The following is a 15,556-nucleotide window of genomic DNA, read 5'->3' on the forward strand; positions in this document are numbered from 1 at the left end:
CTTCACCTTAACTTACTCTTGGCATCCTCTCTGCTTCTAACTCCACCACTGGTTAAATACTTTTCAATGATTTTATTGTATAATTTTCTGAGGAATACCCCACGTACATTCTCCATGTCAGGACCCGGCTTTCTAAGTACTGGATGAATTTCCATCCTTCAGTTAGGTGTGCCATCCCTAATTCAGTCAGTCATAGCTGGGTGCTACCCATGGCAATTTAGTCCTTCTCTCTCATTTGGCAGGGATGTGGGTGGTCAGTTCCCCGTAGAAAGACCAATACATAGTCAGCAACATGAAACACAGTAAGTCATTCAACACAGGCTTAAAATATTCCTTTTAAATAATCTGGCCTCTTGAGTGTTAGGTTCCTCTTCCATAAGTTGGGTAGTGACAGTATCTCAGGGCTCCTGTAAGGATTACAGATGTAAGTGAGTAGCACGGTGTTTTCCTTTTTTTTTTTGGTGAGGCAACCCTTGGTTGTCACAGAATGCAAGGACCCTGTCCGCTTACAATCCCCCCCTTTTTTTTTTTTGATGCCTACAGCACCTGGTCTTCCTAGGTGGTCTCCCATCCAAGTACTAACCAGATCTGACCCTGCTTATCTTCCGAGATCAGATGGGATCGGACTTGTTCAGGGTAGCATGGCCGTTGACAGCGCTTTTCATTTTTAAATCAAGGATACCGAGGTTAGTTATAATAGTAGTGTAATTAGTAATAATAGTTGTATAATTTTAGTAGTAATAGTCGCAGTGATAACTACTGTGCTTTGATAGCACTAGTTGTAGTAGTAGTAACAGGAAATAGTAAGAATAGCAGAAAATTGTCAACAGTATTTAGTTAGTGGTAGAATTCTGGCCAGGAGGAGAAAGCTGTGTCTTCTTTAGCCTTTGCTGAGTCTCCGCCTCAAAGACGTGGCTGAAAGTCCAGTTTTCGAGACCAGGTCTGCAAGAAACAAAAATAAAATTAGCAAAATTAAGAGGGACAGAGATTTGATTTATTTGTTTCTATAATTGAAGAGTCAGGCAATGGTCTGGCTTCAGGCTGATTGCGTCTTGAGGATGAAACGTCGTTAGAATTCTGTAGGGGCCTTTCACTTCTTGGCATACTTCCCCATAAATTAATTTTATTCTCAAGCAGACCTTCCTGATATAGTGGGACAGATGACTACTGGCATATGTAGTTCTATCCTTTTAGCTAAGCAATCTTAGAAGAACATCAAGAGAACAAAACAGCTATGAAAAACTGCTTGGGCCGGATATTGGAGCTACATATGTAATCGTCACTGTGGCAGGGAGTGGAGGTGGAGTTGGGTACTCCGGCCTGATCTGTGTCCCTCTCCAGGTCTAAAAGAGGGTTGGGTGAGACTTAGGCCCACTTTCGTTGTATGGAGTTAAATGGACGTGAGTTAGATCCTTCATAGCAAGAGACCAATAGTAGTAGAAAAGAAGCAAATATCTACTATATAGTCCTTACAGGTTGATTGTTGGCTGCTGGTGGTAAGTCTTAATGAGATGATAAATGCATATTACTGAGGACAGTGGGTGGTTTAGAAGCAGTATGTAATTAATAGTTACCCCTCACCTCTTTTCCCTATTGCATCTTCCATTCTTATGTGGCATTTGGCCCCAATCCCACTTTTTAAAACATCTGTTTTCCCTGGTATAAATTAGATGACTACTTGGCATCGATTTCAGATATCAAATAACCACACATCGAATTCTTAAAGGGTTCTTTTTCAACCCTAGAACTCTATGACTTGAGGCTTTGTTGTTAATAGCTGACGCATTGATCCATCTTCTGAGATACATAGCCCTAAATCTCAAAGTCACCTCTAGCTTCTCTTTCTCATACCTGCCCTTCTATCAAATGGTGTCTTGGATTTTCTTATTTCTACTCCTGTCTAATACATTTTATACATTCCTTCCACCGAGTCCCATGACTAACACTCAAGTTCAGGCCCTCATTTCTTTTTTATTAATTGAGCTAAATTTGCATAATTTAAAATTTACCATTTTAAGTGTACAATTCAGTGGCATTTTGTATAGTCACAGTGTTGTGCAACTATCATCTATTTACTTTAAAAGCATGTTCGTCACCCCCAAGGGAGACGCCATGTCCATTACGTAGTCAGTCTCCCATCCTTCCTCCTTCTGGCCTTAGGAACCTACTCTTCTGCCTTCTGTCTCCATGGGTTTATTTATTCTGGATATTTCATATAAGTGGAATCATACAATAAATGACCTTTTGTATCTGGCTTCTTTCATGCACCGATGTTTTCAAGGTTCATTCATGTCATAACATGTCTTTCATCCTTTTTTATGGTTGAATTCTATAGCTGTACCATATTTCATTTACCTATTCATCAACCGATCAACATTTGGAAGCCTCTCATGTTTTTATTCGAATCTTAACTATAGATAGGGTATCCTGCTGGGTTGCTGCATTGCTCAATCACGAGAAGCAATACTCGCTTTGTGTTCTGTATGAATAGTCTTCCCTGGAGTTGAACAACACAGGGATTCTGCACCTAACCAGAAACTTTGTTATACCTTATTTCAAATGCATACTGATGGTGTTGGTCATCTATATTCCTAAAGCTCATCTTTGATCATATTTTTCCCGACTCGGAATCCTTTGAGGAAGCCCTTCAACTTATACATTATCTACTAATAATAGATACAATATAGTAAATTCTAGATACGTGCCAGGCGTTTTTCTATACCCTTTATATTAGTTATACCACTTCTCACAACAAATGTATAAGTACTCTTCTTCCCATGCTATGTATGAAGAGTCATAGCATAAGTAAGAATTTACCCAAAGTCACACAGCAAGCAAGTGTTGGGATCAGGATAGGAGCCCTGCCAATGGCAGACAGACTCTAAGGTAACCCATAATGAGCCCCACCTGCTGAGTACAGACTGGGACTGGGACTTGCTTTTAACCAACAGAATATGGCACTTTCATGATTACCTTATATTGCATAAGTCTCAACTGAGGAGACTGGAGCTAGAGACTCTCCTTGCTGGTTGATGAACTAATTGGTCCTCTTGGAGAGGCACACATGGCAAAGAATTTTAAACAGCCTCTAGGGCTGAAAGGCGGTCTCTTAAATCAAGTCAGCAAAAAGCAGGGACCCTCAGTCATACAGTCACCAAGAAATGAATTCTGCCAAAAATCTGAATGGACTTGGAGACAGATTTTTCCTCAGCCTAGCCTCTGGGTGAGAATGCAGCCTGATGGACACCCTGATTTTAGCTCTGTGAGACCCTGCAGAGGACCCGGCTAAGGAATGTCCAGACTCTAGACCCATGAAACTTGAGATAATAAATGTGCATCGTTTTAAGCCCCTAGGACCATGGTAATTTGTTACACAGCCATAAGGAACTAGTACAGATTTTGGTACCTGGATATGGGATGCTGTTATAACAAATACCTAATGATGTGGAAGTAGCTTTGGAATTGAGCAGTGGGAAATGGCTGGAAGGATGAATGCTGAGGCACATGATAGAAAAAAAAGACAAAAAAGTGCTTTGAACAGACTGAAAATCAACAGTGGAGAACTCCGCTGGTGATCATTCAGAAGGAAGTGAGAAATATGTTTTTGGAAATTAGAGAAAGAAGCGTATTTGTTATGTCATGGCAGAAAGCATAGCAAAATTGTCTCCTTCATTTATGTATAAGTAGAACTTCTAAGTGATGAAACTGTATAGATACCAGGGAGATTTATGACTCTCGCAAATTTATTTGAACTATTAAGTTATCCACATGGTGTTATCTTTATTTACCAGCCCACCATGTTCCAGACATTTGCAAAACTTTTAGTTTCTGGAATTGCATCTGAGCATTTCTACCTCTGTACTTGGATATAATGGTTTTTTACCATTTATTTTTTTACTTAGAACGCTCTTCCCTCTCCTCATGTTTCTTCATTCTTCAAAGCCCAACTCAAATGCTCCCTCATTACTTGAGTGCTTAGGTAGAATTACTCTTTCTCCTTTCCATGGATTTTGGTCCTCAATAACTTGGCTGGGGTCAGAGTTCAATGCTTACATGTTGATTGTGCCTGCAAGATCATACCCTTTTTGTGTGTGTGCCCTTCTTAAAAATGTTTTTAAACTGCTTTATTAAAGTACAGTTGACATCTACACATTCAAAGGGTACAATTTGACAAGTTCTGACATTTGTATACATATGAGAAATCAACACAATAATAAAGATAATGAACATATCTATCACGCCCAAATGTTTCCTTATGGCCCTTTATAATGACCCCCACCACCCTCCTCTCATCTTTCCTTTCTCAGGCGACTAGTGAATAACTTTTTGTCAGGATAGATTAGTTTGAATTTTCCAGGATTTTATAAAAATGCAATAATACTGTATGTACTCTTTACTCTGGCTTTCCCCCCTCAGCATGATTATTTTGCAATTCATTCATGTTGCTGTATGTACTAGTAACTTATTCTTTTTATTGCTGAGTGGCGTTCTATTGTCTGGATATGCCGCTGTTTGTTTATGCATTCAACTGTTGAGGAATACGTGGGTTGTTTCTAGGTTTAGGCAATTATAAATAAAGCTACTATGAATTTTTATGTATCAGTCTTTGTAGGGATATATGCTTTTATTTCTTTTCTCTTTCTTTCTTTCTTTCTTTCTTTCTTTCTTTCTTTCTTTCTTTCTTTCTTTCTTTCTTTCTTTCTTTCTTTCTTTCTTTCTTTTTTTAACATTCCTGCTATTAGTGTAGGAGAACCACACTTCTTCCATTTCCTCACAACACTTACTATGGTCAACCTTTAATCTCAGCCATTGAAATGGACGTGTATGTAGTAGAATCTCATTATGGTCTTAATTTGCATTTCTCCCAAACTAATGAAGATGAACATCTTTTAATGTGTTTAATTTTCATTCATATATATATAATTTTAATTCATAAAAATATAAATATATATGAATAATGAAAATTCATATATATATATTTTTTAGTAAAATGTCTTCTCAAGTCTTTTCTCCTTTTAAAATTGAGCTGTTTGATTTATTATTAAATTTTGAAAACTTTTTATATATTCTGGGTACGAATCATTTATCAGATATGTGCTTTGCAAATATTTTCTTCCAGTCACTGACTTGCCTATTAATCTTCTTAAATAGTGTCTTTTCAAAAGGAGAATTTTTTATTTTTTAAATTTTAAATTATCTTTCATTTCTTTATGGTCACTGTCCAGAAATCCATTGCTTCATATATTATTTTGGTTTATTGATTGTTTCAGGCAAGACGGTAAATCTACCCTATGTTACACCATCTTGGTCAGAAGTGGATGTTCTTAGTCATTAGCTTGCTGATGGTAGAGAATAGGTCTTTTATTATCTAGTCCTCTACCATATGTAGTAAATTATCTTGTATATGGTAAATGTCCAAAATAAATATTTGTTGGGTAGTTGCAATTTGCTTAAAAAGTGAAAACCAAAATAAATCTTCTGTCTCAGTATGCTTTTGTATTTATAGCAGTTTTCTCTTGAAAGCAGAGTGCAGTAAAATGAAAATTGAGTTTAGTTCAAAGCCTAGAATAATTGGAATTTCATTTACTGAGACTTTGATGATTACCCTCAAGGGAGATTTTTATAGTTAACAGAGCATTTTAGTTTTGGTTTATAATTAATGGATAAATATTATTATTTTACTGTATAAAAATCAATGATGAACTTAGCCTTCATACTTTGTGTTGCTGGTGATAAACATGGCTCTTGAATAAGCCTTCGTATTTTTAATTTTCTTTTGTCAGTAGTTTTTTTTTCTAGTTTATTAACTCTTCAGTATAAGGAACACAATAAGAGTTGTAAACTTTTTACTTTTTAAAATGTATAAAGGTTCAACCACATAGACTGAATTAGTTTGTTGTCATAGTGCACACGTTTAAGATCTCAAAGAGCATATTCCAAACCAATCTTTTAGTTTTATTATTGGGATGAAGGACAGAAGCTTTAACTCTGATTTTTAAATTTTGATTTATAATTTGTCACGATAGCCTTTAAAGAGTAAGAATTTGCCCTTTTTAATTTCAGAAATTTTAAGCACTTTGAAATATTTACCCAATTCACTTTTGTAGACCTCTATTTTATATGAGTTTGTTTGTCATGTAATTCATATTTAAGACCCTGAAGAATACGTTCCTAAATCCAATTATTATTAATTTTATGAGATTATAGTAGGAAATCTTATCTCTAATTTTATTTGTTATAATTTATTTTAGAGGGATTGAGTGGTGCATGGGGCAGACTTAAACAGCACTGGGTATGTAGCAGATGTTCAGAAAGTACTCATGAAATTAGTCCTATTGGTCAGAAGAGGCTAACAAATTAGTTGGCTTTTTTTTTAATTGTAAATTAATATTTACTTGATAAATAGTACTTTTAACTCTTATTCTGAGTCAAACATGGTACGAGACATTTAGAGTTAACCAAGGGAAAATAACTACCTTTGCCTTTTAAAACTCACAGTCTAGTTTGGATATAGTTAACTTTGGAACAAGAGTGTGTTTCAGAGTTTTCTGTGATTTTCTAAAGCTTAGGGCATGGGTTCTAAATGGGAGAGAGAACAGGAGAAGATTGACATCTTCTACTGCATCTAAAAGAAGCCTTAACCCATTCTCCCATCCACCCCCTCCCCCAAGGATTAAGAACTGTTGGTTTAGAGGTAAGGAGACACACAAATAAATAACAATGACATTGTAAGTTCTTTAAAAGTGGTATGTACAGAACACCATGAACATAAATCAAAAGGAGATAACGATCATAAATATATCTGGACCCAACATTGGAGCACCTAAATATATAAATCAAATATTAACTGAACTAAAAAGAAAAATAGACAACATTACAATAATAGTGAGGACTTCAATACCCTACTTTCAACAATGAATTGATTACTCAGACAGATAATCAATAAGGAAACAGCAGACCTGAGCAAGGCTATAGACCGATGGACCCAATAGACACATGGAGAATATTCTATCCAACAGCAACAGAATATATATTCCTCCCAAGTGTACATAGAACATTCTCCATAATAGATCACATGTTAGGTCACAAAGTAAGTCTTAACAAATTTAAGAAGACCGAAATAATAGCAACTATTTTTTTCCAACTACTATGTAATGAAACTAGAAATCAGGAGAAAAAAATGGAAAATTTACAAATACACAAACATTAAACATGGTCCTGTACAACCAATGAGTCAAAGAAGAAATCAAAAGGGAAAATAAAAAGTAGCTTGAGGCAAACAAAAATGAAATATAACATCCCAAAACTTATAAGAAGCTGAAAAAGCAGTGTTAAAAGAGCGATATTTAGTGATAAATGCCTATGTTAAAAAGGAAGAAAGAAAGAAAGAAAGAAAGAAAGAAAGAAAGAAAGAAAGAAAGAAAGAAAAAAAGAAAGAAAGAAAGAAAGAAAGAAAGAAAGAAAGAAAGAAAGAAAGAAAGAAAGAAAGAAAGAAAGAAAGAAAGAAAAAAAGATCTCAAATAAACAACCTAACTTTATACCTTTGGGAATTAGAAAAAGAAAAACCAAGTTAAGAGAAGGAAGAAAATAATAAAAAGTAAAGCAAAAATAAATGAAATGGAGACTAGAAAAACAGTAGAAAAGATTAACAAGGTAAGAGTTGGTCATTCGAGAAGATGCAAATTAAAGCCACAAGATCCACCTTATATGGGTTAAGATAGTTGTTACCAAAAAGAAAAGAGATAACAAGTGTTGGCAAGGATTCAGAGAAAAAAGAATCCTGGTATACTATTTTAGGGAATGTACATTGGTACAGCCATTATGGATAACAGCATGAAGATTACTCAAAATAAAAATAGAACTATCACGTAACACAGCATCCCACTTCTGAGTATATATACAAAGGAATGAAATCAGGATGTCAAAGAGATATCTGCATTCCCATGTTCACCACAACATTATTTATAATAGCCAATGAATAAATGGGATAAGAAAATGTGGTCTATATAGACAATGGAATATTATTCAGTCTTAAAAAAGAAGCGAATCCTGCCATTTACATCAACGTAGATGGATATGGAGCGCATAAGCCAAGTTAAATAAGTCAAACACAGAAAGATAATTTGCCGCATGATCTCGCTTATATGAGGAATCTAAAAAAGCGAAATACACAGAAGCAGACAGTAAAATGCTGGTTGCCATGGGCCAGGGTGGTGGAGGAAATGGGAAGATGTTGGAGAAAGGGTACCAAGTTTTCCTCGAGATCTAGCATACAGTATGGTGGCCATAGCTAATTAAACTGTATTGTATAATTGAAATCTGCTAAGAAAGTAAATTTTAAGTGTTTTCACCACAATTTTTTTTAAAAGATAGCTGTGATGGAAAAGTTGGTTAGCTCAATTGTGGCAATCATTCCACAATGTTTATGTATATCGAAACATCATGTTGTGTACTTTAATATAAATAATTTTCATTTTTCAATTATACATTAGTAAAGCTGAAAAAAAGCAAAAAAGGAAGCTGGAGAGGTGGACAGTAGAACATGTCATTAAAGACCAGATAGATCGTGCTGAGAGGAATTAAGATTATTTTATCTTATATGTGGTGAAGAGTCAACTATAGGGTGATTCAAATAATGGTTTTATTAAAAAAAATTACAATGGCGATGATAATAAAAGCTGAGATATAGTATGTACACTGTGTGCAGCTCTGTGTTAGAAGTTCTACTTGCACGTCTTCTGTAATCCATAACGTCCCTATATTCATATAAAGCTAATTTTTATAATTGCCCATATTTTACAAATGAAGAAACTGAGGTTTCAAAATACAAAGTAATTTTTTAAAATTGCATAACCAGCTAATGGCAGAACCGGGCTTGAATGCAGTGTTACACACTCTAAAATCCAATCACCTTCACCTCCGCCCTCTGCAAAGTAATGCGTCAAAAAGAGGAAATTCATTTTACTTGTATTCCGGTCATCTAAATACCTTGGAATTTCCAGAGTAGCAGTTTGCTTCAAAAGTCTCGATTTTATTTTTATATTTTGGAAGATAATACAGATGAAAACTTCCCTGAGACATATGACAAGTCCTCACAAAATCTGTAAAGACAATTATGTGATAAACGGTCACATAAAATTAACAAAAAAGGTTTTGATCATTTTGATGATCACTTAAGATATCAGAATTGGCTATGGGCAAAAACAAACAAACAAACAAACAAAAACAATATAGGCATTAAACTTTGTGTTCCCTCGTGTACTTGTTCAGCAAAATAAAAAATAATAATTTGTGAAATTGAAAGAATGGGCCAACACTATTTATATTACTAAAACTCAACTGGAATAGATACAGATGTTCACTATCAGGAATAGAGTAAATAAATTATGATATTGCTATTCAATGCAATAATCCACAACTATTAACAGATTGCTGTAAGCCTACAAACATTGACTTTAAATAACTTAAAAATATTTTAAGTGAAAAAATCATAAAATTTATGCAAACATGTTTACGTTTTGCTATTTTAATGCAAAATGTTTGGACAGTGGCTGCCTCTAGTGGGATTGAGAGTGAGTTCAGGGAGAATGGACTAGGATTATTTCATACCATCCTCTACTATTTGATCTTTTAAAAAATAATAAGCACACATTATTTTTGTAATAATTTAAAAACTTCTCTTTCCTATGAGAGAAAAACTATGCGAGTTTCTTGCATTTCCTGCAGTCTAAGACATAATATAGGAAAAAGCTGAGAGCTCTCTTTAATACTCTGCCCAGGTGTTTGCAGATTTTATTAGAGATAGAAGCAATATAAATATTTTTCGGCGAAACTCTTATACTCATATTATGGAGAAAAATACTATCTTATGTATGACTTATATTGAATTGTCTAAAAAATAAAAGAAAAATTCAGACCTTCTATGTAACCCACAAAGAAATGAAAAAGCCATGGGGATGTATCTTTATTGTGATTTTGAAAAAGTGGGAAATCAGAGAATATTTTACAGTAGCAATTTAATTTAGTTTCTTTGAAGTAATAATAAAGTTCTCTAAGAAACTTGGTAGATGCTTTTAAGTTTAACTTTGTATAGAATTTTATTGACATACTGATGCAGACAGAAGATTCACTCAAAATGAGAAAAATGTTTTTTTCTGTGTTTTCACAGTAATTCTTTCTGCTTACAATTAATAAAGCAGAGTTTGTGACTATCAACTTTTCTTCAATTAAAAAGAATCGTAGATTCGAGTATGGCTAATTAAACCTTTCAAAGCCATTTTAACAATTAAATTTATTGGAATAACATCGGTCAATAGCATTATATATATTTGAGGTGTACAACTTTATAACACATCATCGGTATGCTTCATCGCATGCTCATCCCTGAAGTCCAGTCTCCTTTCTTCCCCACGTGTTTGACCTTCTTTAACATCCTGGTTCTCCCTTCGCCTCCTTCCCCTCTGGTAACCATCATTGTTTGTTTGTTTTGTTTGTTGCTTTTCGTTTCACACATGAGTAAAACCATATGGTTCTTATCCTTTTCTGTCTGACTTTATTTCACTTAGCTTGATATTCTCAGGAGTCATCCATGTTGTCACATATGGCAGTATTTTATCTTTTTTATGGCCAAGTAGTATTTGTTATCTATACGTACCACATCTTCTTTATCCAGTCATCTGTTGAAGGACATTTAGGTTGTTTCTATGTCTTGGTGATTATGCATAATGCTGCACGGAACATAGGGGCACGTAACTTTATGAGTAAGTGTTTTCAAAAATTTCAGGAGAGGGATTCCTGGATTCAATGGTAATTCTATCCTTAATTTTTCTGAGGAACTTCTGTACCGGTATCCATAGCAGCTGCATCAATTTTCATTTCTACCAGCAGTGTGCTAGGGTTCTCTTTTCTCTCCATCTTCTCCAACACTTGTTATTTCTTGTCCTGTTGATAACAGCCATTATAACAGGTGTGAGGGTGTAGCTCATTGTGGTTTGGATTTGCATTTCTCTTACAACTAGTGATGTTGAGCATCTGGAAGCTGTCTCGAAGGAAGTTTGACTCAATACTTGCTTATTGGTTGCAATTATTTACCTTCTCCTTTGAGATTCATCTAGATTTGAGATATATAGAAAGCATAAATCAATTCTGCAATTCGCCCATCATTTCCTTTTACTACAGCACGAATATCACTTCTCACGCACTGGCTACATTGAAATGTACACAGTCTGAAAAAGATGTAATGTAAACTATGCAAATACAGCATGACCGGGTCTAAATCATAGCTGCCATTTATGTGGCTTCCTCTGTGTACCGCACGCTGTACTCATTACCTTATTTCAACTTCACAAAAACCTTATGAGGTCGATATCTTTAAGCCAGTTTTACAGGGGAGGAAATTGAAATTCAGGCTTAAGTTACTCATTCAAGAATAAATAGTGATAAGTGAGCGAACTGAATTTTTTTCCCCGGTTCCAATGATCCCACAGCTCACGCTCCCCTTGTGCCTGCGGAATCTTAACGTTTGATTTAAAGCACTCCTCGCCCTCTGGTATTCGGCTTGAGAGTATCAAGTGGAGACCAGCTAAGAACTGTAAGGGTTTCAAAGATATTATGTAGCCTCCTGCGAGGTAACCTGGAATGACCCCTGGTAGGTAAATGCCACATCTCCCTCAGTCCAAACTTAGTATAAACAAGACGAGGGCCATTTTACAGTGTAGACCCCGCCAGGTAATGTAAGTGGTGGTGTTTATTTCTACAACTTCAATGACTATTGTTCTTAAATCAAGAATGTGTTATTGGTCTATAAGTCAAAGGTTGGATGTCAAATTACTGATATAGTTAGAAGTCAAGAACAAGTCTCACTTTAACATTTTATAAATTTTCCACCATTACCAGATTCTTAATCATCACTAGACTTAACTTTCTTCTCTATTCTAGAGATAAGTTTTTAAATTTGCTATGTATGGGGAGAGCATTTAAGTCCCCAGATTTTATTATCCTGAAAGAAGATTCTAGCATTTCCCCGACACATAATTATATGAACAGAGAAATTCTCCTTTATTGCTTAAGCTAATTCAAAGTAGACATATGACAAAATAACAACATGCTTTTATGGTAAAAACTCTCAACAAATTGTAGAAAAAGAACATGGCTTAACACAATAGAGTTTGTGAGTTGTTAAAAACCCTTTGATAAATTCCTTTCACTTTAATCATCTAATATGAATTCTGTGGGGCCGGGAAACTAGCCTTGGGCACTGTACGGCCAGGAGAGTGCCCAACCACATGTTGGCCATGTTCTAGCAGAAACCAAATGCTGCCGAAGGCCAGCACCTAGGACGCTGAGGACCATACCCTGGAGACGGCTCCAGTGGCCCTGACCCAGTGACCTCCATCCCTGTGCTTGCCACGAAATCTGTTCCTCCCTATATGGATCCCATTATTAGCTTTTTTTTCTAGAAGTCATAGGCGAGTGATTTTTCTTAGTGGGTCATTGTCATAGGCAGAACTCTGGCTAAAAAGGAGTCTGAGAAACGATACTTTATGTTTTTCCACCCGCTAGAAAAGCTAGAAGTGAGTTGGATGGATATTAAATTAGCCAATTTATAGTATCCAACACATTATAACGAAATGTTTGATGTGTCACAATTTTTATTTTCTCTGTGGCTGTATTTTTCCCGATGAATGTTCTTTATGTACCGTGTATTTTTTCTGTTTGTTTCACTCTTTTGTTGTTGCTTGTTTATTCATTTCTTTTAATATCCGTGTAATGTTTATTCTAGTTCCTTTTTGGTTAAATAAACAAGCAGTTGACATTTTCTTGGATCAGCTCTTTGGACGACCTTCTGGTGGTAAAGGGACAGAGAGACCTACTCAAGGATAACAGGAGTTTTCTTATGGCCCAGTGTCGTATTTGTGAGTTTTCTCAGCCTTTATTTCTTTCCACACACTAGAGACAGGCATCTGTAAGCAACTCTAGGATTGTCCAAAATGTAAAGCTTCTCTTCTTCCCTTTACCCCTTGTACAATTTCTCATTTAATTCTGCTCTCTGTGTTTCTTGACCAAGCAGCATCCGAGGGGTGGGTGGGGGGACATTGCTCCATGTGCACCCAGGGACCTGTGTCTGTACCTCAGCTTGGCCCCCTCCCCCAAGAAGTTCACTTTGATTGCTCTTTCTGAGACACCCAGCCGTGGGTTTCACCTTTCTGCTTTGTCCCACGGCCTTGTTCAATACTCCGCTGCTTTTGGCACTCTGTGACATGCTTTGTGGTTATAGTTGTCTGCTGGTTCCATTAAAGATGTGGTTTACAGCTTTCTTTTCATTCCCCTTGTGGGTTTTACATGATTTATGAGAGATGAGAGAAAAGGCTGACTTCACGCTAACATTTTCAAAACCTACCCCCTTCTTAAGACTCTTTCTTTACCATGCTCCGTACTCCCTTCTTTTTCTGGCTGTTGCTTTTTGGCTGCCTTTGCTGGGTTTTCTTCCTTTCTCTTACCTCTAACTGTTGGAATATCACAGGATTCAGCCCTTAGCGCTTCGCTTCTACATCCGTGTTCATACCCAGTGCCAAGAACCGATATTTGTTGATGACTCCCAAATTTGCATCTGCATTTCTAACCTCTCTGCCGAACCCCACATTCACATGCTGTCTGCCTCTCCGCACTGCTCCTGAGGTAACTACCCGGCATCTCAAATTGATCATGTCTAAAACTCAGCTCTTTTTTCATTCCCCTCTGAGACTTAGGGTGCCGCCTCTGTTACCCAGGTGCTCAGGACCAACCTGGGGCTATCCTTAATTATTCTCTCTTTTTCTCCCATTCCACATCAATACTGTTAGCAAATTCTGTCAGTTCTACCTTCAACATATATCCGGAATCCAACCACTTCTCACTAATTTCATACACAACCCTAGTCCAATCTACCGCGGTTTCTCCCTTGACTAAAACGAGAATCTCCTATCTGAGTTCCTTCTTTGGTTCTCTCTGCTCGTCTGTTCTCCATAGAGCAACCAACATTAACTCTGTCGAATTATTATTATTAATATTATTATTATTATTTGCGTCAGTGGCTTCTCATTACATTTGAAAAATAATTCCAAGACAGCGATCTATAAGGTCCTTCAGGATCTGACCTCTGTCTCATCGGCTCATCTCGTACTCTGCTCACCTTCGCCCCTTCTGCTCCAGGCATGCAGGGACCGCCTTGCCGAGCCTCAAGGAACCACATATGCTTCCGCCTCAGGCCCTTTGCACCTGCCGTTTCTTTAGCCTGGGACACCTCCCTCAACATCCGACTAGCTGTCTCTCTCACTTCAGTCAAGATCAAATTTCTCTTCCTTTTTTTTTTAAATATATGTATTTTTTATTTTTCAGTTACAGTCGACATATAATACTGTACTAGTTTTGAGTGTACAAATTTCTCCTTATAGGGGCCTTTCCTGACCACGTTATAAAAATTTGCGACCCTAATTTATTTTTTTTATAGAACATGTCACTGCTTTCTATACAAATTGCATTCACGTGTTTCTTATGTGCTTTATCCTCATGAATGTGGACTCCAAGAGAGCAAGAACTGGGTCTGTTTTGCTCCCTGATATGCCCCTGTCACCGAGTGGTCCCCAACCTTTCTGGCATCAGGGACCGGTACTCCTATGAGAATCTAATGCCCGATGATCAGAGGTGGAGCTGAGGCGGTGATGCTGGCGCTGAGCAGCGGCTGCAAATACAGAAGAAGCTTCACTCGCTAGCCCGTTGCTCGCAGCCCAGGGTTTGGGGACCCCTGACCTAGTGCCTGACACAAAACGGGTTTTCAGTACAAGCATATTGAATGAATAAATATGTAGGCCTCGTGTTTCTTGCCTATGAAATCTGATGACGAACTATGGTGAATAACTTTTATTCTTTGTTTCTTTATGGTAAAGAAGCCCATTTTGCCAGTACTAAGATATTCGGCAGGGAGTGCAGGAGAGCAGCGGTCACCTTCCTTCTTGGCATCCGTGAATGGCGGAGGCAGAATAAGGACTCAGTGAATCATCAGAGTTTACACACTTCACCACTGCACCATCTTGCCAACACCCTTGAAGTGTCGGGATCTCTTGCCTAGACTGTTTCAGTAGCTAACTTAACAGCCTGTATCTATCTAGGTGCTTTGATCCATCCTACACCTAGAAATAGCAATATTTGTGACATGCCACCTTCTTCCTTAGAACCTCGATTGAGAACCCATCCCACAGAGACTACAATTCAAAGTCAGTGCACAAGGCCTGATGTACCTTCTCTGCTGTCCGTCCCTCTTCCCCTTTAGAGTATCCTAAACCGGACTGAATTTCATGCATTTTCCAGCACATACCATCCACACACATGCTTTTCTGTGTTCTTTCTACTTGGGGATCACACATTTGATATTTCTTCTGACTTCTTCTCTCTATTCCACCCCCCTCACTCCTCTGTTCCTTATCTACATCCCTCTCTTCCTTGACGACACAGCATGGTCACCCTTTCCTGAGTGCCCCCCCCCCCAGAAGCAAGAAGAGATTCCCCCATGTGCCCAACA

At 37.1% G+C, this 15,556-nt stretch overlaps 1 long non-coding RNA gene and 1 pseudogene across 1 annotated transcript in view; one reads left to right on the forward strand and one right to left on the reverse strand.

Annotated features, from left to right (window-relative positions):
• The window catches only part of LOC118605207, a 222,379-nt gene that overhangs the window by 81,186 nt on the left and 125,637 nt on the right, over nucleotides 1–15,556 (forward strand). The gene's annotated exons all lie outside the window — the stretch shown is intronic.
• Nucleotides 535–653, reverse strand: LOC118605722 (annotated as a pseudogene).

This window comes from Rousettus aegyptiacus, unplaced genomic scaffold (assembly GCF_014176215.1).
Source record: "Rousettus aegyptiacus isolate mRouAeg1 unplaced genomic scaffold, mRouAeg1.p scaffold_m13_p_7, whole genome shotgun sequence".
Taxonomy (NCBI): domain Eukaryota; kingdom Metazoa; phylum Chordata; class Mammalia; order Chiroptera; family Pteropodidae; genus Rousettus; species Rousettus aegyptiacus.